Here is a 22,654-nt window from a genome sequence, read left to right on the forward strand (position 1 = left end):
TTGAGACGGAGTCTTTCTCTGTCCCCCAGGCTGGAGTGCAGTGGCGTGATCTCGGCTCACCGCAACCTCCACCACCTGGGTTCACGCCATTCTCCTGCCTCAGCCTCCCGAGTAGCTGGGAATACAGGTGCCCGCCACCACGCCCGGCTAATTTTTTTGTGTTTTTAGTAGAGACGGGGTTTCACCATGTTAGCCAGGATGGTCTCGATCTCCTGACCTCGTGATCCGCCCGCCTCAGCCTCCCAAAGTGCTGGGATTACAGGCTTGAGCCACCGCGCCCGGCTTATTTATTTTTTTTAGAGACAGAATCTTGCTCTGTCATGCAGGCTAGAGTGCAGTGTGTGATCATGGCTCACTGCAGCTCAAGAGATCTTCCCGCCTCGGCCTCCTAAAGCATTGGGGTTACAGGGATGAGATACCGTGCCTGGCCTCCCTGAAGATGTGAGGTGACGTGGTTGCTGTCTTCCAAGTTTTCACTCCACATAAGTTCAAATCCCATCTGCGGCACCTACTGGGCAAGATCCTTTAGTCTCTCTTACCTTCAGTTCCTCCTCTGTAAAACAGCATAACAAGCAGCATTTTTTTTTTTTTTTTTTTTTGAGACAGAGTCTCACTTTGTTGCCCAGGCTGGAGTGCAGTGGTGCAATCTCAGCTCACTGCAACCTCTGCCTCCAGGGTTCAAGCAATTCTCCTGCCTGAACCTCCTGAGTAGATGGGATTACAGGCATGTGCCACCACGCCAGGCTAATTTTTGTATTTTTAGTAGAGATGGGGATTCACCATGTTGGCCAGGCTGGTCTTGAACTCCTGACCTCAAGTGTTCTGCCTGCCTCGGCCTCCCAAAGTGCCGGGATTACAGGTGTGAGCCACTGCACCCAGCTGCAAGCAGCTTTTTGATGACCTCTTATGGGAGATGAGATTTGTGAAGCTGACAGCATAGCACAGTTGTTAGGACACCAGACTATGGACCCTCAGTTGGCTGACCTTGGTGGCTCAGATTCCAGCTCAGCCATTTTCTTTCTGGGTGGCAATGGACAAAGTGCTGAAGCACTTTCTGTGTAAATTTTCTCATCTATAAAATGAGGATAACAAAAGCATGGTTGTGAGGACTAACACAGCTAAAGCACTTAGACAGCTGCATCCAATAGTGTAGCCATCAGCCACAGTACCTACTGAGCACTTGAAATGTGGCTTGTCTATCCCAGCTACTTGGGAGGCTGAGGCAAGGAGAATTGCTTGAACCTGGGAGGCGGAGGTTGCAGTGAGCTGAGATTGCAACAATGCGAGACTCCATCTCAAAAAAAAAAAAAAGAAAAAGAAAATGTGGTTTGTCAGCCGGGCGCGGTGGCTCATGCCTGTAATCCCAGCACTTTGGGAGGCTGAGGCGGGCGGATCACGAGGTCAGGAGATCGAGACCATCCTGGCTAACATAGTGAAACCCCATCTCTACTAAAAATACAAAAAAATTAGCCAGGCGTGGTGGCGGGCGCCTGTAATCCCAGCTACTCGGGAGGCTGAGGCAGGAGAATGGCGTGAACCCGGGAGGCAGAGCTTGCAGTGAGCCGAGATCACGCCACTGCACTCCAGACTGGGCAAGAGCCAGACTCTGTCTCAAAAAAAAAAAAAAGAAAATGTGGTTTGTCTAAACTGAGATGTGCCCTGCGTGGTGCTCACGCCTGTAATCCCAACACTTTGGGAGGTTGAGTCGGGAGGCCAGGCACAGGGGCTCACACCTGTAATCCCAAAACTTTGAGAAACTGAGGCGGGAGGATCGCTTGAGCCCAGGAGTTTGTGACCAGCCTGGGCAACATGGTGAGACCCTGTCTCTACCAAAAAAAAAAAAAATTAAAAATTAGCTTGGTGTGGTGGCATGTGCCTGTAGTCCCAGCTACTCGGGAGGCTGAGGCAGGAGGATTGCTTGAGTTTAGAAGGTCAAAGCTGCAGTGAGCCATGATTGTGCCACTGCACTCCAGCCAGGGTGACAGAGCGTGACCCTGTCTCAAAAAAACGAAACAAAAAAACCCTGAAATGTGATGTATGCATAAATTCATATCGGATTTTGAAGACTTCATACAAAAAAGGCCAGGTGCAATAGCTCACACCTGTAATCCCAGCACTTTGGGAGGCTGAGGTGGGTGGATTGTTTGAGCCCAGGAGTTTGAGACCAGCCTGGGCAACATTGTGAAACCCCATCTTTACAAAAAATACAAGGTGGGCAGATCACCTGAGGTCGGGAGTTTGCGACCAGCCTGACCAACATGGAGAAACCCCAACTCTACTAAAAATACAAAATTAGCCGGGCATGGTGGCACATGCCTGTAATCCCATCTACTCAGGAGGCTGAGGCAGGACAGTCACTTGAACCCGGGAGGCGGAGGTTGCGGTGAGCCAAGATCACACTATTGCACTCCAGCCTGGGCAACAAGAGTGAAACTCTGTCTCAAAAAAACCCCCAAAAACAAACATTAACAACAACAACAACAAAACTACCTGTGTGGCTTGCATTATGTGTTTATTGGACAGCAGCTGCTTAGAACGAGCCTGGTGTGGAGTAAGTCAGTGTAATTGTTAGCTGCTGTCAGTGTTCAGTGCCTGACACACGGCAAGGGCTTATTGAACAGCAGTTTTTTGGTTTTTGTTTTGTTTTGAAATGGAGTCTAGTTCTGTCACCCAGGCTGGAGTGCAGTGGTGCACTCTCAGCTCACTGCAACCTCCTCTCCCAGGTTCAAGTGATTCTCCTGCCTCAGCCTCCTGAGTAACTGGGATTACAGGTGCTCCCCACTATGCCTGGCTAATTTTTGTATTTTTAGTAGAGACCGGGTTTCACCATGTTGGCCAGGCTGGTCTCAAACTACTGAGCTCAGGCAATCTGCCTGCCTCAAACTCCCAAAGTGCTAGGATTATGAACGTGAGCCACCATGCCTGGCCTGTTTTTTTTTTTTTCTTTTTTTGTGACAGGGTCTCACTTTGTCATCCAGGCTGAATGAGTGTAGTGGTGTGATGTCAGCTCACCGCAGCCTAGATGTCCTGGGCTCACACAATCCTCTCACCTCAGGCTTCTGAATAGCTCTGACTATAGGTGTACACCACCATGCTCTGCTAATTTTTTTATATTTTTAGAGATGGGGTCTTGCTATGTTGCCCAGGCTGGTCACAAACTCCTGGGCTCAAGCAATCCTCCTGCCTCAGCTTCCCAAAGTGTTGGGATTACAGGTGAGAGCCACTGTGCCTGGCCTTGAATGGCAGTTTTGAAGACTTCTCTGCATCCCCTCTCTTGCCTCTCTGCCTTGGCAATCTAACCTGGAAAGCATTGTTTGTTTCCTTCCCAGCTTGTCCTATTCACCGGCAGCGAGAGCCCTGTCTTTCCTTTTATCCTCCCAACTCCCAGTGCCTCTCCAGGGGTGCCCAGCCCCCCAGTGGATTTCTATGCTGGTGGGACTTTCTGGGTGTCCAGTTTCCCATCACCTCCCCTCTCCCACCAGCTCTGGGCCCGAGCACCTCTGCCTTCCCCCGGAGTCCACCCACCTGGGGTGTGGTGATCACTCTTTGCATCGTCACTCTCGGGTTTTCTCCTTAGGCCCTGCACTTTTGAGGCTTGAACTGTGATGCTGGGAGAGATGGGACGCTGCCAGAAGGGGCTACTGGCAGGCTGCCAAGAGGCTGCCCACAGAGGCCTTTGCCCTGACAAATTCACCCCTGGGGCCCTGGGTCTGCCCTCAGCCTGGCAGCTGGTGGAGCGGCAAGCCAGGTCCCAGCTGTGGACTCAGACTAATCAATTGCTCAGGAGGCCAATATATATACCAGGTGGTAAGTTTTCAATGCATTTAGCAGGGTGAGACCAGTTTTTGTTTAGGAAAATATCTTGATCAGTCACTTTTGTTGAGGAAAGGGAGGTGCTAAGGACATGGTTGAAGGAAGATGTTTAAACACAGGAGGAATCAAATGGCTTTACAGAGAACGTTAACCGGAACTTGGGGGTGAGGGACCCCAAAAGAGAGGAAGAGATGGAAGGATGGTCATAGAAATGAAGGAGGGAGGAGGGAGGGAGAAAACAAAATGGCAAGGTCAGAGCCTGGGAGGTATGTGTCCAGTGAGAATTTCACAGTGGCAGGGACACCAAAGGGCTTTTTTTTTTTTTTTTTTTTGAAACTCTTGTTGCCCAGGCTGGAGTGCAATGGCGTGATCTCAGCTCACTGCAACCTCCTCCTCTGGGTTCAAATGATTCTCCTGCCTCAGCCTCCTGAGTAGCTGGGATTATGGGCATGTGCTGCCACACCTGGCTAATTTTGTATTTTTAGTAAGATGGAGTTTCTCGATGTTGGTCGTGTTGGTCTCGAACTCCCAACCTCAGGTGATCCACCCACCTCAGCCTCTCAAAGTGTTGGGATCACAGGAGTGAGCCACTGCACCCAGCCTCAAAGGGCTTTTTTTTATTTTTATTTTTTTTTTGGTGATGGAGTCTTGCTCTGTGGCCCAGGCTGGAGTACAGTGGTACAATCTCTGCTCACCATAGCCTCTGCCTCCCGGGTTCAAGCAATTCTACTGCCTCAGCCTCCTGAGTAGCTGGGACTACGGGCACATGCCACCACGCCTGGCTAATTCTTTTATTTTTAGTAAAGACGGGGTTTCACCATGTTGTCCAGGCTGGTCTTGAATTCTTGTCCTTGTGATCCACCCACCTCGGCCTCCCAAAGTGCTGGGATTACAGGCGTAAGCTGCCATGCCTGGCCTCAAAGCACTTCTAAGAACAGGATCTGTACTATTCTTTTTGAAATGGTTTGTTTTCCTACTAAGTACACCCCTGTATTGCCCAAGCCTTCATTAAGCTGTATCTCATGTGACAAGAAAGCATAGAAAGGCCGGGCATGGTGGCTCACACCTGTAATCCCAGCACTTTCACTTTGGGAGGCTGAAGTGGGTGGATCACCTGAGGTCAGGAGTTTGAGACCAGCCTGGCCAACATGGTGAAACCCCATCTCCATTAAAAAATACAAAAAAGCCAGGCGCGGTGGCTCACGCCTGTAATCCCAGCACTTTGGGAGGCCAAGGTGGGTGGATCACGAGGTCAAAAGTTCGAGACCAGCCTGATCAACATGGTGAAACCCCGTCTCTACTAGAAATACAAAAATTAGCCAGGCATGGTGGCGGGTGCCTGTAGTCCCAGCTACTCGGGAAGCTGAGACAGGAGAATCGCTTGAACCTGGGAGGCGGAGGTTACAGTGAGCTGAGATCACATCACTGCACTCCAGACTGGGTGACAGAACAAGACTCTGTCTCATTAAAAAAAAAAAGAAAAGAAAAGAAAGAAAAAAAGAAAGCATAGAAAGAGGGCTTTTTTTTTTTTTTTTTCTAGGATGGGCACAGAGCAGAGGGGCGTCACCATGAAGAGAGAGGCAGGAACTCAGGAGGTCAACGCTGCAAGACTGGGGCCAGGGGGACTGGAAAGCCCTCTAGAATCCTGGGAGCAGTGGGGAGAATGTCAGGGGCCTGACTGCCATGGGATAGGAGTAGGAGAAAACTCGATTTAGAGCTCGAAGGCTAGGGCCACCCAAGCGGTGCAACTGGGCCCAGCCTGGGCAGCTGTCATGCTCGGGCACTTTCTCCCTATCCGGCCTTACCTCATGGCCAGACGAGCGTAAAAAACAGGCCTGCGGGGAGGGCCTGGCAGGACTGAGTCTTGTCAAGCAGTAATCTGGGGCTGCACACAGGGTGGCCCTGGCTGTGGTGTGATAAAGGACTCACCCCAGCCAGGGGCTAAGCCCGCTGCCCCTCCCCAGGTAGACACTGCCACCTTCTGGCTCTTTGTCAACTAGCTGCCGGCCCCTGCCTCCACAGCTTCAAGACAGGCTTTCTCCTCACCAAGAAACAGAATTCTGGAGGTTTCCTTTACCTGCTTCCAATCCTGTCTTCCTAGGCTCCCATAAGGTCACTTGAATTAGAGTCTGGGTGATCCCAACCTTTAAAAACAACTTCAAAAAACAATCTTTTGAGAGTACCTCTTAAGTGTTCTCAGTTTTTTGAAAAAAAGGGTAACAAGGGTAACTATGGGAGGTGATGAATGTGTTAATTAACTTGATTGTGATAATCATTTCACGTGTCCATATACCAAATCATCACATTGTATGCTTTTTTTTAATTTTTTTATTTTTATTTTTATTTTTATTTTTTGAGACAGAGTCTCGCTCTGTCGCCCAGGCTGGAGTGCAGTGGCGCAATCTCGGCTCACTGCAAGCTCCGCCTCCCGGGTTCACGCCATTGTCCTGCCTCAGCCTCTCCTAGTAGCTGGGACTACAGGCGCCCGCCACCACGCCCGGCTAATTTTTTGTATTTTTAGTAGAGACGAGGTTTCACCGTGGTCTCGATCTCCTGACCTCGTGATCCGCCCACCTCAGCCTCCCAAAGTGCTGGGATTACAAGCGTGAGCCACCACGCCTGGCCAACTTTTAATATATATAATTTTATTTGTCAATTGTGTTTCAACAAAGCAGAAAAAAACCAGCCTAGTCTTTTCGTCTCCTCCCATTGATGGCTTCCCACAACTGTCACTGCCTCATTTTTCAGTTGACTGGGGGCAGGGCCCCACTGTAGGGTGTCACTGTCACTTGTATCAAGGCATGTGAGGCTACAGACACTGTTCCTGGTCGTTCCCCCTTGGTTTTTGTTGGCTTGTTTGCTGGTTGGTGGGGTGTTTTTCTTTTTGTCTTGTTTTTTTTTTTTGAGACTGAGTCTTGCTCTGTCACCCAGGCTGGAGTGCAATGGTGTGATCTCAGCTCACTACAACCTCTGCCTCCCGGGTTCAAGCGATTCTCCTGCCTCAGTCTCCCAAGTAGCTGGGATTACAGGCACCCACCACCACACCCGGCTAATTTTTGTATTTTTAGTAGAGACTGAGTTTCACCATGTTGGCCAAACTGGTTTAGAACTCTTGACCTCGTGATCTGCCCACCTCGGCCTCCCAAAGTGCTGGGATTACAGGCGTGAGCCACCGCGCCCGGCCGGTGGGGTGTTTTTGCTAGGACGCCCCGGGCCTCTCCACTACTGTGCTCTGCGCTGGCAGGTTTGCTGGGATCCCTGTAACCAGTTTCTTGAGTTTATCAAGGGGTTTGTCTCCCTCCACAGCAACAGTTTGTTAATTTTCTCTCTCTCCTTACCTGAATGCGGGGAAATGCTTTCCTGCCTTTCCTCCTGAGAATCACTCTAGCCTGGCCAAAAGCCCTTTGTTTTGGTCTCTCCAAGTCAGTGCTGAAACCTAAGCTTTCTCCACCAAAGGGAGTCCCAGCTCTTTACCTCCCAAATCTTCCCATTCCCAAGTCCCAAACAGGGAAGAGAGCTCGGGCGACTGTGGAGATGGGAGTCTTGCCTTAGACCCCAAGGACCAGGCCCTTATCCAGGGAAGCCCTTGGTCCTTGTGGAATCTGCAGGGGTGGGAGTGGTGAGACTGCTGGAGAGAACTCCGGGTGACACGTTCGCCCCGATACAGTGGAAACTCACATGGCCCAGCTGTTCATCCTCCATGGGCTCCACTCCCCACCCATCCCTGGCTTGCAGATCCTCTTAACACGGCATGTTTCCTTCCCTCCCCTCCACAGAGTTGGCTGACTCATTAGGAACTTCCCACAATCCAGTACCTTCATCCCCCCACTGCCCCTGCCACAAGCTTCCTGCTGGAGTCTGGAGGACCTCAAAGATTTCCAAGGAGGCCAGACTTCGGGAGGCTGAGGACTTCACAGCCCAAGGGGAGAGCAAGCCGTCCGGCCGCTGAGACCCACTCAGACCACGAACAGGGCAGGTGCTCAGAGGGCTCGCCCGTCCATCCACCCCAAACTGGCTGTTGGACATTCTAGTGTTGACCCAGAGAAAGAAGCTGAGGCAAAATCAATATACATGGTTAATTTGGGCCAAGAGTGAGGACAGCCATTGGGGACACACTTCAAGTTGCCTTGGGGTATGCTCTGTGTTCGGCTTCTGTTACAAGCAGGCCTTTAAAGGCAAAAGGGGACAAGGAGTGGGTGATTCAACAATGTTCTTATTAGTTTGCAGGAATAACATTGGCTTGTGATTGGCTATGCATTGTTGAGCAATGGGGTATGAATTATAGTGTCTGGAATATGGCATTTTATGGCTATGTGGTGTCAGTTAGTCTAGAGCTCATATAGCAAGTGGCTTCAAGAGGTAATTATTTAGCTTGGTGGTCGGGGGCGGGTGAGATATGACTGCTGTCATATGCTGTTGCATTTCTTTTTTGAGACAGAGTCTTACTCTGTTGCCCAGGCTGGAGTGCAGTGGTGCAATCTTGGCTCAAGCGATTCTCCTGCCTCAGCCTCCTGAGTAGTTGGGATTACAGGCGTGTGCACCAGTACACTCGGCTAATTTTTTTTTTTTTTTGAGACAGAGTCTCGCTCTCTCGCTCTGTCACCCAGGCTGGAGTGCAGTGGTACAATCTCGGCTCACTGCAACCTCTGCCTCCTGGGTTCAAGTGATTCTCCTGCCTCAGCCTCCCGAGTAGCTGGGATTACAGGTACACCATGCACAGCTAATTGTTTGTATTTTTAGTAGAGACGGGGTTTCACCATGTTGGCCAGGCTGGTCTCGAACTTCTGACCTTGTGATCTGCCCACCTGGGCTTCCCAAAGTGCTGGGATTACAGGTGTGAGCCACTGTGCCCAACCTGCTGTTGCATTTCAAAGATTCTCTGGGCCTGATAACGAAAGGGGGACTCGCATTCTTTTTTTTTTTTTTTGAGATGGAGTCTCGTTCTGTCACCCAGGCTGGAGTGCAATGGTGTGATCTCGGCTCACTGCAACCTCTGCCTCCTGGGTTCAAGCCATTCTCTTGCCTCAGCCTCCCGAGTAGCTGGGATTACAGGCACCTGCCACCATGCCCAGCTAATTTTTTGTATTTTTAGTAGAGACGGGGTTTCATTATGTTGGCCAGGCTGGTCTTGAACTCCTGACCTCGGTGATCTGCCCACCTCGGCCTCCCAAAGTGCTGGTATTACAGGCGTGAGCCACCGTGCCCAGCCTGGGACTTGCATTCTTCAGATAAAGTTTTTTATTATTGTTTTGTTTTTGAGATGGGATCTCTGTTGCTCAAGCTGGAGTGCAGTGGCACGATCTCGACTTACTGCAGCCTTGAACTCCTGGGCTCAAGTGATCCTCCTACCTCAGTCTCCTGAGTAGCTAGGACTACAGGTGTGCACCATGCCAGTTAATTTTTTATTTATTATAGAGATGGGGTCTCGTTATGTTGCCTAGGCAGGTCTCAAACCCCTAGGCTCAAGTGATTCTCCTGCCTCAGCCTCCCAAAGTTTTGGGACTACAGGCATAAGTCACCACACCAAGCCAACACAACACTTCTAATGCCAAATGTTTGGGCTTTTTTTCTCCATACAGCAAGTAATTCTGCAGCAGACACCAGTTGGGATTCCCATAATTCAATTCAATTCTGACATGATCTATCTGGAGATACAGGGGGTGAGCTCTGGAAGGCTCCTGAGCACAGGAGTGTTGGGAATAGGCCCCCAAAATCTGGCCATAAACTGGCCCCAAAACTGGCCATAAACAAAATCTCTGCAGCACTGTGACATGTTCTTGATGGCCGTGACGCCCACGCTGGAAGATTGTGGGTTTACTGGAATGAGGTCAAGGAACACCTGGCCCACCCAGGGCGAAAAACCGCTTAAAGGTGTTCTGAAACCATAGACAACAGCATGAGTGATCTGTGCCTTAAGGACATGTTCCTGCTGCAGATAACTAGCCAGAGCCCATCCCTTTGTTTCCACCCATCTCTTTGTTTCCCATAAGGAATACTTTTAGTTAATCTATACCCTACAGAAATAATGCTTATCACTGGCTTGCTGTCAATAAATACGTGGGTAAATCTCTGTTCGGGGCTTTCAGCTCCGAAAGCTGTGAGACCCCTGATTTCCGACTCTGCACTCTGTATTTCTGTGTGTGTGTCTTTAATTCCTCTAACGCCGCTGGGTTAGGGTCTCCCCGACTGAGCTGGTCTCAGCACAGGAGCTTCCATCTCTGTGGAGCTGGGGTGCACCACCCTCCCAGCGGATGGAGTCTTCTTGTTCACCCACCTGGAAGCTCTCCGAACACTGTCCTTTTGGGTTTTGTGGGTGATTCCTAGTCATGATTGATTACATCACTGGCCATATCAAATATGTTTTTCTTTTTTTCTTTTTTATTTTTTGAGACAGGGTCTTGCCTTGTTGCTTAAGCTGAGTACAGTGGTGCGATCTCTGCTCACTGCAACCTCCACCTCCTAGGGCCAAGCGATTCTTGTGCTTCAGCCTCTTAAGTAGCTGGTGTGCGCCACTACACCCGGCTAATTTTTTGTATTGTTAGTAGAGACGTGGTTTTGCCATGTTGCCCAGGCTGGTCTGGAACTCCTGAGCTCAGGCAATCCTCCTGCCTCAGCCTCCCAAAGTGCTAGGATTATAGGTGTGAGCCACCGTGCCCGGCCATCCTGTTTTACTTTCTTCTTGCCTGTATCCTTTTCTGAAGCTTGAGCTCCAGGGCCCCTTCACCTGCATAGGCCCCTTTCAAGGGTCAGTACCTAATTCTGCATTACTTTCTTAAAAAGGACTCCCTTGTCCTACCAATCCAACTAAAAGCTTCAGACTCCATAAAATCTAAATTCATTTGTACCTAGAACAGAGGACCAGGCTGCAATTAGTGCATCCTGTGCCTGCCTCTGGCAGAAAGACAAACTCAGCATTCCTTCTGCCAGGCCAGTTCTACAAGCCATTGCTCTCCCCACCTCTTCAGGCCTGAGTGCCAAGAGGCAGCCTGGCCCAAGAGTCTTCATAACTGCCCTGCTAACAGTGCCCTGGATTGGCGGGGAGGGGGTGTCAAAACTCCAAGAGCTGCCGTGCGTACTTCTGTCTTCTGGATACCTTCCACCTTGACTCTACCAAACAGACACAAACATTCTCGATCAGCAACCACACCACTCCAAACTACTCATAAAAGAGGTTGAAAAACCAATAAGACTTCTGCAGAATCTCTTTCCTTTCCAATCTGCAAAGCTAACCCTTACCTCTATCCCCTACCCCACCTCTCACCAGCCTGGGAAAATACAGCTGGCCCTCTGTATCTGTGGGTGCCGTATCTGTCATGCACATCCATGTGAAAAGAGTCCATCAACAGGCTTTGTGTGAGGAACAAGGCATTTATTTCACCTGCGTGCAGGCGGGCTGAGTCCAAAAAAGGAGTCAGCAAAGGATGGTGGGATTATCATTAGTTCTTATAGGTTTGGGATAGGCGTACAAAGTACATTCTTTTTTTTTTTTTTTTTTTTTTTTTTTTGAGACCGAGTCTCCCTCTGTCGCCCAGGCTGGAGTGCAGTGGCGCAATCTCGGCTCACTGCAAGCTCCGCCTCCCGGGTTCACGCCATTCTCCTGCCTCAGCCTCTCCGAGTAGCTGGGACTACAGGCGCCCCCCACCACGCCCGGCTAATTTTTTTGTATTTTTAGTAGAGACGGGGTTTCACCATGGTCTCGATCTCCTGACCTCATGATCCACCCGCCTCGGCCTCCCAAAGTGCTGGGATTACAGGCGTGAGCCACCGCGCCCGGCCCACAAAGTACATTCTTAAGGGCGGGGGAGGATATTACAAAGTACCTTCTTAAGGGCGGGGGAGAACATATCATATCAGTTAGGGTGGGGCAGGAACAAATCACAATGGTGGAATGTCATCAGTTAAGGCTATTTTCACTTCCTTTGTGGATCTTCAGTTGCTTCAGGCCATCTGGATGTATATGTGGAGGGCACAGGGGATATGACGGCTTTGCTTGGGCTCAGAGGCCTGACATTCCTGTCTTCTTATATTAATAAGAAAAACAAAACAAAATAGTGGTGAAGTGTTGGGGCGGCGAAAATTTTTGGGGGTGGTATGGAGAGATAATGGAAGATGTTTCTCAGGGCTGCTTCGAGCGGGATTAGGGGCAGCGTGGGAACCTAGAATAGGAGAGATTAAACTGAAGAAAGATTTTGGGGTAAGGGGTGATATTGTGGGGTTGTTAGAAGGAGCATTTGTCATATAGAATGATTGGTGATGGCCTAGATGCGGTTTTTAATGAATTGACAAACTAAACAGAAGACACAAGGCCCGAATAAGAGAAGGAGAAAAACAGGTATTAAAGGACTAAGAATTGGGAGGACCCTGGACATCCAATTAGAGAGTGCCCAGGGGGGTTCAGCATAATTATTTGCTTGGCTGGCGAGTTTTTGGGCTCTATCCTTGAGTTTTTTCATGTTGTCATACCAGGCCAGATTGATTTAGGTTAAAGAAAAAAAAAACCAACTCTTTATTAAAAATACATGGAGACGGCGTTTCACTTTGTTGGCCAGGCTGGTCTCAAACTCCTGACCTCCTGATCCACCTGCTTCTGCCTCCCAAAGTGCTGCGATTACAGACGTGAGCCACTGCGCCCGGCCTCTAAGAATGTATTTTCTATTTGATCAAATAAGGGGAAGCCTCAGGAGATCTTGTGGTATATCCTGTGACAAAATGGGATAATCACAGACCTGAAACGGGAAGTCCTGCTCTGTTCTGGGCAAAATGACTAACTTCCTTATTCTTCATGGGGGGTTACTAAGCATGTTAAGTGATCTTAAGAAAGTGAGTGGATTAGTGAGGGTTCTCTAGAGGGACAGAACTAATAGGATAGATATATGTATGAAACAGAGTTTTTTTTTTATTATTTTTTATTTTTCTGACACTGAGTCTTACTCTGTCACGCAGGCTGGAGTGTAATGGTGCAGTCTCAGCTCACTGCAACCTCCACCTCCTGGGTTCAAGTGATTCTCCCACCTTAGCCTTCCAAGTAGCTGGGATTACAGGCACCTACCATCATGCCCGGCTAATTTCTGTATTTCTGTAGAGACAGGGTTTCACCATGTTGGCCAGGCTGGTCTTGAACCCCTGACCTCAGGTGATCCACCTGCCTCGGCTTCCCAAAATGCTGGGATTACAGGCATGAGCCACCACGCACAGCCGAAAGGGAGTTTATTAAGGAGAATTGACTCACACTATCACTAGGTGAAGTCCCATGATAGGCTGTCTGCAAGGTGAGGAGCAAAGAAGTCAGTAGAGGCTCAGTCCCCAGAACTGCAAAAGTAGGGAAGCTGATAGTGCAGCCTTCAGTCTGTGGCCAAAGGCTGGGGAGCCCCTGGCAAACTACTGTGTTGTCCAAGAGTCAAAAGGCTGAAGTGCTGGGATGACAGGTGTGAGCCACTGTGCCCAGCCTTTTATTTATTTATTTATTTATTTATTTATTTATTTATTTATTTATTTATTTATTTATTTATTTATTTTAGAGGCAGGATCTCGCTATGTTGCCCAGGCTGGTGTGTAGTGGCTATTCATAGGCAGGATCCCACTACTGATCAGCACAGGAGTTTTGACCTGCTCCATTTCTGACCTGGGTCGATTCACCCCTCTTTAAGCAACCTGGTGGTCCCCCGCTCCTGGGAGGTCACCATATTAATGCTGAACATAGTGTTGACACCCAGTTGGCACAGTGCACTACAGCCCAGAACTCCTGGGCTCAAGCCATCCTCCTGCTTGAGCCTCTTGTGTAGCTAGGACTACAGGTGTGTGCCATTGTGCCCAGCCTCATGGAGTTTTATTTTATTTTATTTTTTGAGACGGAGTTTCACTATTGTTGCCCAGGCTGGAGTGCAATGGCACGATCTCGGCTCACCGCAACCTCCGCCTCCCATGTTCAAGCGATTCTCCTGCCTCAGCCTCCCAGTAGCTGGGATTATAGGCATGTGCCACCACGCCCGGCTAATTTTGTAGTTTTAGTAGAGATGGGGGTTTCTCCATGTTGGCCAGGCTGGTCTCGAACTCCTGACCTCAGGTGATCCGCCTGCCTCAGCCTCCCAAAGTGCTGGGATTACAAGCGTGAGCCACCGCGCCCGGCCCTCATGGAGTTTTAAATGGGGGGCCATGGTGAGCGGTTCCCAGAACCTGGAGGGAGAGTGTCCTCCTCTGGTGGCAAAAGCAGTAAAAAAGGAGACAATGGACAAGGTTATGGGCTGTAGACAGAACCCATAATCAGCATCTGCCAAGTCTAGTCTCAGCTGCTGGGGCCCTGACACCTGCAGAGATGGTCCCACTGCACCTGTACAGATGGTCACCGATTTCCAATGCTTCCATTCTGGATTTTTCAACTTTGTGATTGGCTTATTAGGATGTAGCCCCAACCTAAGTCAAAGAACTCCGTATGACTTACGATGGGGTTATGGTTTCTACTGAAAGTGTAATGCTTTCACACCATCATAAAGTGGAAACATCTGAAATCAAACCATTATCAGTCGGGGGAGTGTCTGCTGTGCCGCCCACATTAAATGTATTTTCCACATACAATGGGTTTATGGGGCTATAGCCCCTTGCAAATTGAGGAGCATCTGTATTACTTCCTATTTCAGTTGTTTCTCTTGACAACCCCTTCTCTTGTCCTCTCAGACTGGCTGTTACACGCCTCCTCCACTATCCTCAGTCCCCCAACTACTTATCCCCTCACCCTCTGCCTCCTCTTTCGAGAAAATACAGGCCGCCAGGCAGGAGCCATCTAGCTCCCACCAAACCAGGAGGGCAGGGGAGTGTTCTCTGGTCTGGGACTTGGATCCCCCTACATCTATGGTGTCAGCCATCACTGTCTTCTTGCTGGCATCTTCGGCCTCACCTCTACTAGCTCCCTTTCCTCAGCATAGAAATGTGCTAAGGGCATTCCCAGCTTAAAACAAAACTAAACTGGGCCGGGCGCGGTGGCTCACGCTTGTAATCCCAGCACTTTGGGAGGCCGAGGCGGGCGGATCAAGAGGTCAGGAGATCGAGACCATGGTGAAACCCCGTCTCTACTAAAAATACAAAAAATTAGCCGGGTGTGGTGGCGGGCGCCTGTAGTCCCAGCTACTCAGAGAGGCTGAGGCAGGGGAATGGCGTGAACCCAGGAGGCGGAGCTTGCAGTGAGCCGAGATCACGCCACTGCACTCCAGCCTGGGCGACAGAGCGAGACTCCGTCTCAAAAAAAAAAAAAAAAACTAAACTAAAACTAAGGCCTGGTGCCTTAGTTTAGTTTTTTAAAAAACACAGTTTCGGCAGGGTGCGGTGGCTCACGCCTGTAATCCCAACACTGTGGGAGGCTGAGGCAGGTGGATTGCTTGAGGTCAGGAGTTAGAGACCAGCCTGGCCAACATGGTGAAACCCCATCTCTACTAATACAAAAAATAGCCAGGCATGGTGGCGTGTGCCTGTAATCCCAGCTACTTGGGAGGCTGAGGTACAAGAATTGCTTGAATCTGGGAGGTGGAGGTTGCAGTGAGCCAAGATGGTGCCACTACACCCCAGCCCGGGCGACAGAGTGAAACTGTGTTTATTTTATTTTATTTTTTTTTGAGACAGAGACTCGCTCTGTTGCCAGGCTGGAGTGCAGTGGCGGGATCTCAGCTCACTTCAACCTCTGCCTCCTGGGTTCAAACAATTCCCCTGCCTCAGTTTCCCGAGTAGCTGGGACTACAGGCATGCGCCACCACTCCTGGCTAATTTTTTTTTATTTTATTTTAGTAGAGACAGGGTTTCACCACGTTGGCCGGGGTAGTCTTGATCTGCTGACCTTGTGATCTCCCCGCCTTGGCGTCCCAAAGTGCTAGGATTACAGGCGTGAGCCACCGCACCCTGCCGAAACTGTGTTTTTTTAAAAAACAAAAACAAAAACAAAAAACTAAAACTAAAACCCAAATCCCAAAAGCCTCCTTCCACCTAGTGTCTCTCTCCCTCCTTCTCCTTCTTGGAAGGGAAGTCTACACTGGCTGGCCCTACTTTGCGACCTCCCTGCCTTTCCTCCACCCACCTATTGGGTCTCCTGCCTTCCCTGCTACAGCCTCCTCACCCACTGGCAAAGAAATGAAGAAACAGACCCTGCCTGGGTCACTGATGGCCTCTTGATTGCCAGATCCCTGGGACACCTTCCGGTGCTCGTTTACTTGTCCACTTTGTAGCTTCCCCCCCACAGTCATCCCCTGGACACGTCTCTCCTTGGACATCTCGCACTTTGTGGGACAGCACCTTCTCTGTCTCCTCTTAGGGGCTCTTAGGTCCTTGTGTCCTCCAGGGTCTTGTCAACAATCCCTCCTCATAGCACACTCTCTCCTTCAGCAAACTTATCAGACTCATGGCTTCTACTACTGCCTCTGTGCTGAGATGTTTAGTAATAAGCAACATGTCAAAGATGCAAAATAATCACGTGTGAAACAAGGATACTGTGCAAAGGAAGACAGTTGAGGGAAAAAGAAAAAACACTGATAGGCCGGGTGCAGTGGCTCCCGCCTGTAATCCCAGTACTTTGGGGGTCTGAGGTGAGTGGATCACAAGGTCAGGAGTTTGAGACCAGCCTGGCCAACATGGTGAAACCCCATCTCTACTAAAAATACAAAAAAAAAAAAAAAATAGCTGGGTGTGGTGGTGTGTGCCTGTAATCCCAGCCACTTAGGAAGCTGAGGCAGGAGAACCGCTTGAACCTGGGAGGTGGAGATTGCAGTGAGCCAAGATCGCGATGCGGCACTCCAGCCTGAGCAACAAGAGTGAAAACTCCATCTAAAACAAAAAAAAAAAGGCCAGGCACGGTGACTCATGCCTGTAATCCCAACACTTTGGGAGGCCGAGGTAGGTAGATCACCTGAGGTTGAGATCAGGAGTTTGAGACCAGCCTGGCCAACATGGTGAAACTCTGTCTCTACTAAAAATACAAAAATTTGACCGGTTGCGGTGGCTTACCTGTAATCCCAGGGATTATGGGCTGGCCTGTAATCCCAGCACTTTGGGAGGCCGAGGCAGGCGGATCACGAGGTCAGGAGATCAAGACCATCCTGGCTAACGCGGTGAAATCCCATCTCTACTAAAAATACAAAAAATTAGCCAGGCGTGGTGGCGGGCGCCTGTAGTCCCAGCTACTTGGGAGGCTGAGGCAGGAGAATGGTGTGAACCTGGGAGGTGGAGCTTGCAGTGAGCCAAGATCACGCCACTGCACTCCAGCCTGGGCAACAGAGCAAGACTCTGTCTCAAAATAAAATAATTAAAATAAAAAACAAAAATTACTGGCATGGTAGGTCCTTAATCACAACTTAGGCTGAGGCAGGAGAACACTTGAACTTGAGCCAAGATTGCACCATTGCACTCCAGCCTGGGCAACAAGAGCAAAACTCCATCTCAAAAAAAAAAAAAAGAAAAAGAAAAAGAAGAAAAAACACTGATTAAGACACTTGGGTTCCCCAGACAGTCCTACTATATGACTGTGGGCAAGTTAACATACCACGCCAAGTCTTGGACTTCTCATTTACAGAACTGGGATAAAAATAGTACCTACTTCACAGTGTTGTTATAAGGATTAAGTAGGATAATTCTAGAGCAAGCACCCCATGCGTGAAGTTGCCAACATTATTTATGACTGTCTCTGTTGTCACTTGCAGGGGTAGAGAAGCAATGGGCAGAAGTGAGATTAAACTAAGAAATGGTAGTTTGGATCCAGGTTTTGAAATACACGAGGGCAGTGGACTTCTAGGGTCTGTTTGCCAAGGCATTTCTAATTCGAGAATGCAGGTATCAAGGGGCTGTGAGCCTAGAAGCAGGCAGCCCCTTCCTAAGGCTGCTGCTCTCTTTCTAGCCATCTGGATGACCTTATGAGCACCTGACAGGGTGCATTCGGCAAGTGGCTGGCCAGCAAGTGGCTGGCCAGGATGCCCTACGTGCGTGTCCCGGCATTCCTGAAATAGCCGCCCTGCAGTAGGGGGAGGTGCTGGTGGATGAGAATGTTAAACAGCTTGGAGCCTGGAAGGGAAAAGGTCACCTCTGGGGCTGTGTCCTCCGGGAGGGGGACACAGTTGCCAGAGGAAGGAGTTCCTAAGAAGGATATTGAAGCTGCCCTGAGCACTTGTGCAGTTGCTGCGTCCTGGGCTATACTCCACAAGATCCAAAAGGGGACGTGGGGTGGCTGGAGTGGTGTCTGGAGCCAGCTTGTACAGGCTCATGAGAGCCAACTGTTAAATTCTCAAGAATTTTGCAAGCCAGTTGTTACACACAGCCATTATTAAAAATTAAGTTATATAAACTTATGATTCTATTAAAAGACTCAAACTCATCACTTTCTAATTATTTTACTATATTTTAATAGTATCTATGCATTTGAGGACATTTATGTCTGTTGCATCTATATGGTAGAAATATTATAGATGGAAATATACAACTCTGTTCTGTGATGCCGTGTTGGTAGTTTGAAATTGGCCATGGTGGAAATATTTACACTACCAAAATCAGCAAATGCTACAAGTCAGCAAACACACACACACACACACACCCCACTGGAGCTGGTTGTTAAACATTTACCAGCACCTCATTGGACAAACTGATTTCTTTTTTTTTCCCCGAGACGGCGTCTCACTCTGTCACCCAGGCTGGAGGGCAGTGGCGCTGTTTTGGCTCACTGCAACCTCTGCCTCCTGGGTTCAAGCGTTTCTCCTGCCTTAGCCTACCAAGTGGCTGGGATTACAGGCACGTGCCACCATCCCTGGCTAATTTTTCTATTTTTTAATAGAGATGGGGTTTCGCCATGTTGGCCAGGCTGGTCTTGAACTCCTGACCTCATGTGATCCGCCAACCCTGGCCTTGCAAAGTGCTGGGATTACAGGCGTGAGCTACTGCACCCGGCCCAAACAGATTTCTAGGAAGTTTGTTGTTAGCCATTTCTTGTGAGTTTCAGTATTAGCCATCTGCCCCAGATGAACAGGGCCTGAGTTCTACTGCAGTTTTTTGGGTCTCCCTAATCCAATATCTGAGTGAGCTACCTTACACGTCCAGATCTCACTAGTCCTACCCCGGCCAGAGATGAGAATGATGGTGGCCATTATTCATCACTTATCGCATGTTGCGTCCATCTCCAGCTGAGTTTTTTTTTTTTTTTTTTTTTCAGACACAGTTGTATTCTGCCACCCAGGCTGGACTGCAGTGCAGTCATGTGATCTCGGCTCGCGCAACCTCCACCTCCCAAGTTCAAGCGATTTGCCTGCCTCAGCCTCCCTAGTAGCTGGGATTACAGGTACATGGCACCATGCCAGACTAATTTTAGTATTTTTAGTAGAGAAGAGGATTCACCATGTTGGCCAGGCTGGTCTTGAACTGCCGAGCTCAAGTGATCCACCCTCCTTGGCCTCCCAAAGTGCTGGGATTATAGGCATGAGCCACCACACCCGGCCAGCTGAGTATTATTTATTTATTATTATTATTTTTTGAGATAGAGTTTCACCCTTGTTGCCCAGGCTGGAGTGCAATGGTGCTATCTCAGCTCACTGCAACCTCCACCTCCTGGGTTCAAGCGATTCTTCTGCCTCAGCCTCCCGAGTAGCTGGGACTACAGGTGTGCACCACTATGCTTGGCTAATTTTTGTATTTTTAGTAGGACGGGGTTTCACCATGTTGGCCATGCTGGTCTCGAACTACTGACCTCAGGTGATCTACCCGTCTTGGCCTCCCAAAGTGCTGGGATTACAGGTGTGAGCCACTGCACCCAGCCAGCTGAGTATATTTTAACCAGCACATTACTATGAGGTTGGTACTAAGCTGTTACTCTACCCATTTTACAGATGATGATAAAGTGAGCCACAGAGAAGTCTGGAAACTCTCCCAAGGCAACCAGCTAGGACAAGGTCGGAGGCCTCAACCACTAGCTCTACTGATAAACAATAATCTGATCATCTGATAAGGGAATTTAATTAAGTGGTTCAATTGCCACTCCTTCATGCTGCCAACCCCGACTACAGCTTTCAAACACCACAGGGCATCGTTTCGTGTAGTTTTATTGTTCTTAGTCACAGACAATAAAACTGTGGACTCTCAAAGTGTGGCCTATCCTAGGTCTTTAGGAGACTTTCATGAGTAAATAAGACTGTTCTAGTTAATGATCCACTATTTCAGTTGATGTAGGGCTTCTAACTCAATCATTTAGGGATTGACATCCAACTATGAAACTAACTCAGTTCTAGACCTGGCCATCTCCCATAAGAGCTAAAGCCTAGAGAGTAAAATTCTTGTCAAAAGTTACATAGTTCAGCCAGGCACGGTGGCTCACGCCTGTAATCCCAGCACTTTGGGAGGCCGAGGCGGGCAGATCACCTGAGGTCAAGAGTTTGAGACCAGCCTGACCAACATGGAGAAACCTCATCTCTCCTAAAAACACAAAATTAGCCACGCGTGGTAGTGCACGCCTGTAATCTCAGCTACTCGGGAGGCTGAGGCAGGAAATCGCTTGAACCTGGGAGGCGGAGGTTCTGGTGAGCCGAGATCGCCCCATTGCACTCCAGCCTGGGCAACAAGAGTGAAACTCCGTCTCAAAAAAAAAGGGTAAAAGTTACATAGTTCCTAAGAGGTGAGGACAGAATATTAACCTGACTGATTCCAGAGCCCCTGCTCCAGGGAGAGGAATATGATGGACTATTAGGCTGCTAGTAAAAAAAAAAAAAAAAAAAAAAAAAACCTTGGGAGAAATGATAGTCAAAGGGTACAAATCCTCAATTAGACAGGAGGAATCAGTTTTTTTCTTTGAGATATATTGCACAGCATGGTGAATATAGTAAATAATAATGTGCTATATATTTCAAAGTCACTAAGTGTAAATTTCAAATGTTCTCACTACAAAAATTATAAGAATTTGAGGTAACAGATATGTTAATTAGCTTGATTTAATTTTTGTACGTTGTATTCATAAATCATAACATCACTTTGGTTTTTTTTTTTTTTTTAAGAGATGGGGGTTTCACAGTATTGCCCAGGCTAGTCTTGAACTCCTGAACTCAAGCAATCCTCCCACCTTGGCCTCCCAAAGTGCTGAAATTACTGGTGCCCAGCCCATAACATCACTTTGTAACCCATAAGCATATACAATGGTAATTTGCCAATTTACAATTTAAAAATATGTTGTAGAAGAATATTTAATGGCAGAGAAAAATGCCCTAAAGTATTAAGTAACAAGTGAGGGCTAAAAAAATAACTATTTTATCAATTCTTGAGAACACATTGTTTTTCACATTTAAACATACCTGAAATCAGGGTGGATAAAAATCAATTCTAGCCGGGCGCGGTGGCTCACGCTTGTAATCCCAGCACTTTGGGAGGCCGAGGCGGGCGGATCACGAGGTCAGGAGATCGAGACCACGGTGAAACCCCGTCTCTACCAAAAATACAAAAAATTAGCCGGGCGTGGTGGTGGGTGCCTGTAGTCCCAGCTACTCGGAGAGGCTGAGGCAGGAGAATGGCGTGAACCCGGGAGGCAGAGCTTGCAGTGAGCCGAGATCGCGCCACTGCACTCCAGCCTGGGCGACAGAGCCAGACTCCATCTCAGAAAAAAAAAAAAAAAATCAATTCTAGATTAATTATAGGTATCATTGTAAAAGTTTTAAAAAAACCTAAAGCTTCTGTACTTTAGGAAGCTACTATAGCAGTTTTTTGTTTGTTTTGAGACAGAGTCTCACTCTGTCGCCCAGGCTGGAGCACAATGGCGCAATCTTGGCTCACTGCAAGCTCCACCTCCCGGGTTCAAGCGATTCTCCTGCCTCAGCCTCCCGAGTAGCTGGGACTTCAGGCGCATGCCACCATGCCTGGCTAATTTTTTGTGTTTTTAGTACAGATGGGGTTCCACTGTGTTACTTAGGATGGTCTCGATCTCCTGACCTCATGATCCACCCGCCTCCACCTCCCAAAGTGTTGGGATTACAGGTATGAGCCACCACGCCCGGCCTATAGGAGTTTTGAAAAAGGCGTAAGTCTTCTAGAAGATTCTATAGGAGAATACTTTCACAATCTTGGGATAGGAAAAGATTTATTACATAGGACATAGAAATAATAAACATAAAAGATATGTTGACAGAGCTTGGTGGCTCACACCTGTAATCCCAGCACTTTGGGAGGCCAAGACAGGTGGATCACCTGAGGTCAGGAGTTTAAGACCAGCCTGGCCAACATGGTGAAACCCCGTCTCTACTAAAAATATAAAAATTAGCTGGGTGTGGTGACAAATGCCTGTAATTTCAGCTATTCTGGAGGCTGAGACAGGAGAATCACTCGAACCTGGGAGGCAGAGGTTGCAGTGAGCTGAGATCGTGCCACTGCACTCCAGCCTGGGCAACAGAGCAAGACTCCATCTCAGAAAACAAACAAACAAACAAATGAAAGATATGTTGACCTAGAGGAAGAAACTGAGGGAAAATCGTTTATACAAATAGAGAGTTTATTTGGGCCAAGTTGAGGACTGCAACCTGGGAGCACAGATTCAAGTTGCCCTGAATAAGTGCTCCAATTAGCAGCAGTTATAGATGGTTTTTTTTTTTTGAGACGGAGTCTCGCTCTATCACCCAGGCTGGCATGCAGTGGCGCGATCTCGGCTCACTGCAAGCTCCGCCTCCCGGGTTCACACCATTCTCCTGCCTCAGTCTCTCTGAGTAGCTGGGACTACAGGTGCCCACCACCACGCCCGGCTAATTTTTTTGTATTTTTAGTAGAGACGGGGTTTCACCGTGGTCTCGATCTCCTGACCTCGTGATCCGCCCGCCTCGGCCTCCCAAAGTGCTGGGATTACAAGCATGAGCCACCG

General features: G+C 48.8%; 1 long non-coding RNA gene across 2 annotated transcripts in view; it reads right to left on the reverse strand.

Moving 5' to 3' along the window:
• Window positions 1-11,591: 11,591 nt before the first annotated feature.
• The window catches only part of LOC131381098 (uncharacterized), a 44,129-nt gene continuing 33,066 nt past the window's right edge, over window positions 11,592-22,654 (reverse strand). For both annotated transcript variants that reach the window (XR_009209564.1, XR_009209565.1), the window contains exon 4: window positions 11,592-11,969. This is a non-coding gene — a long non-coding RNA (uncharacterized LOC131381098). The remainder of the gene's footprint in view (window positions 11,970-22,654) is intronic.

Source organism: Hylobates moloch, unplaced genomic scaffold (assembly GCF_009828535.3).
Source record: "Hylobates moloch isolate HMO894 unplaced genomic scaffold, HMol_V3 SCAFFOLD_14, whole genome shotgun sequence".
Taxonomy (NCBI): Eukaryota; Metazoa; Chordata; class Mammalia; order Primates; family Hylobatidae; genus Hylobates; species Hylobates moloch.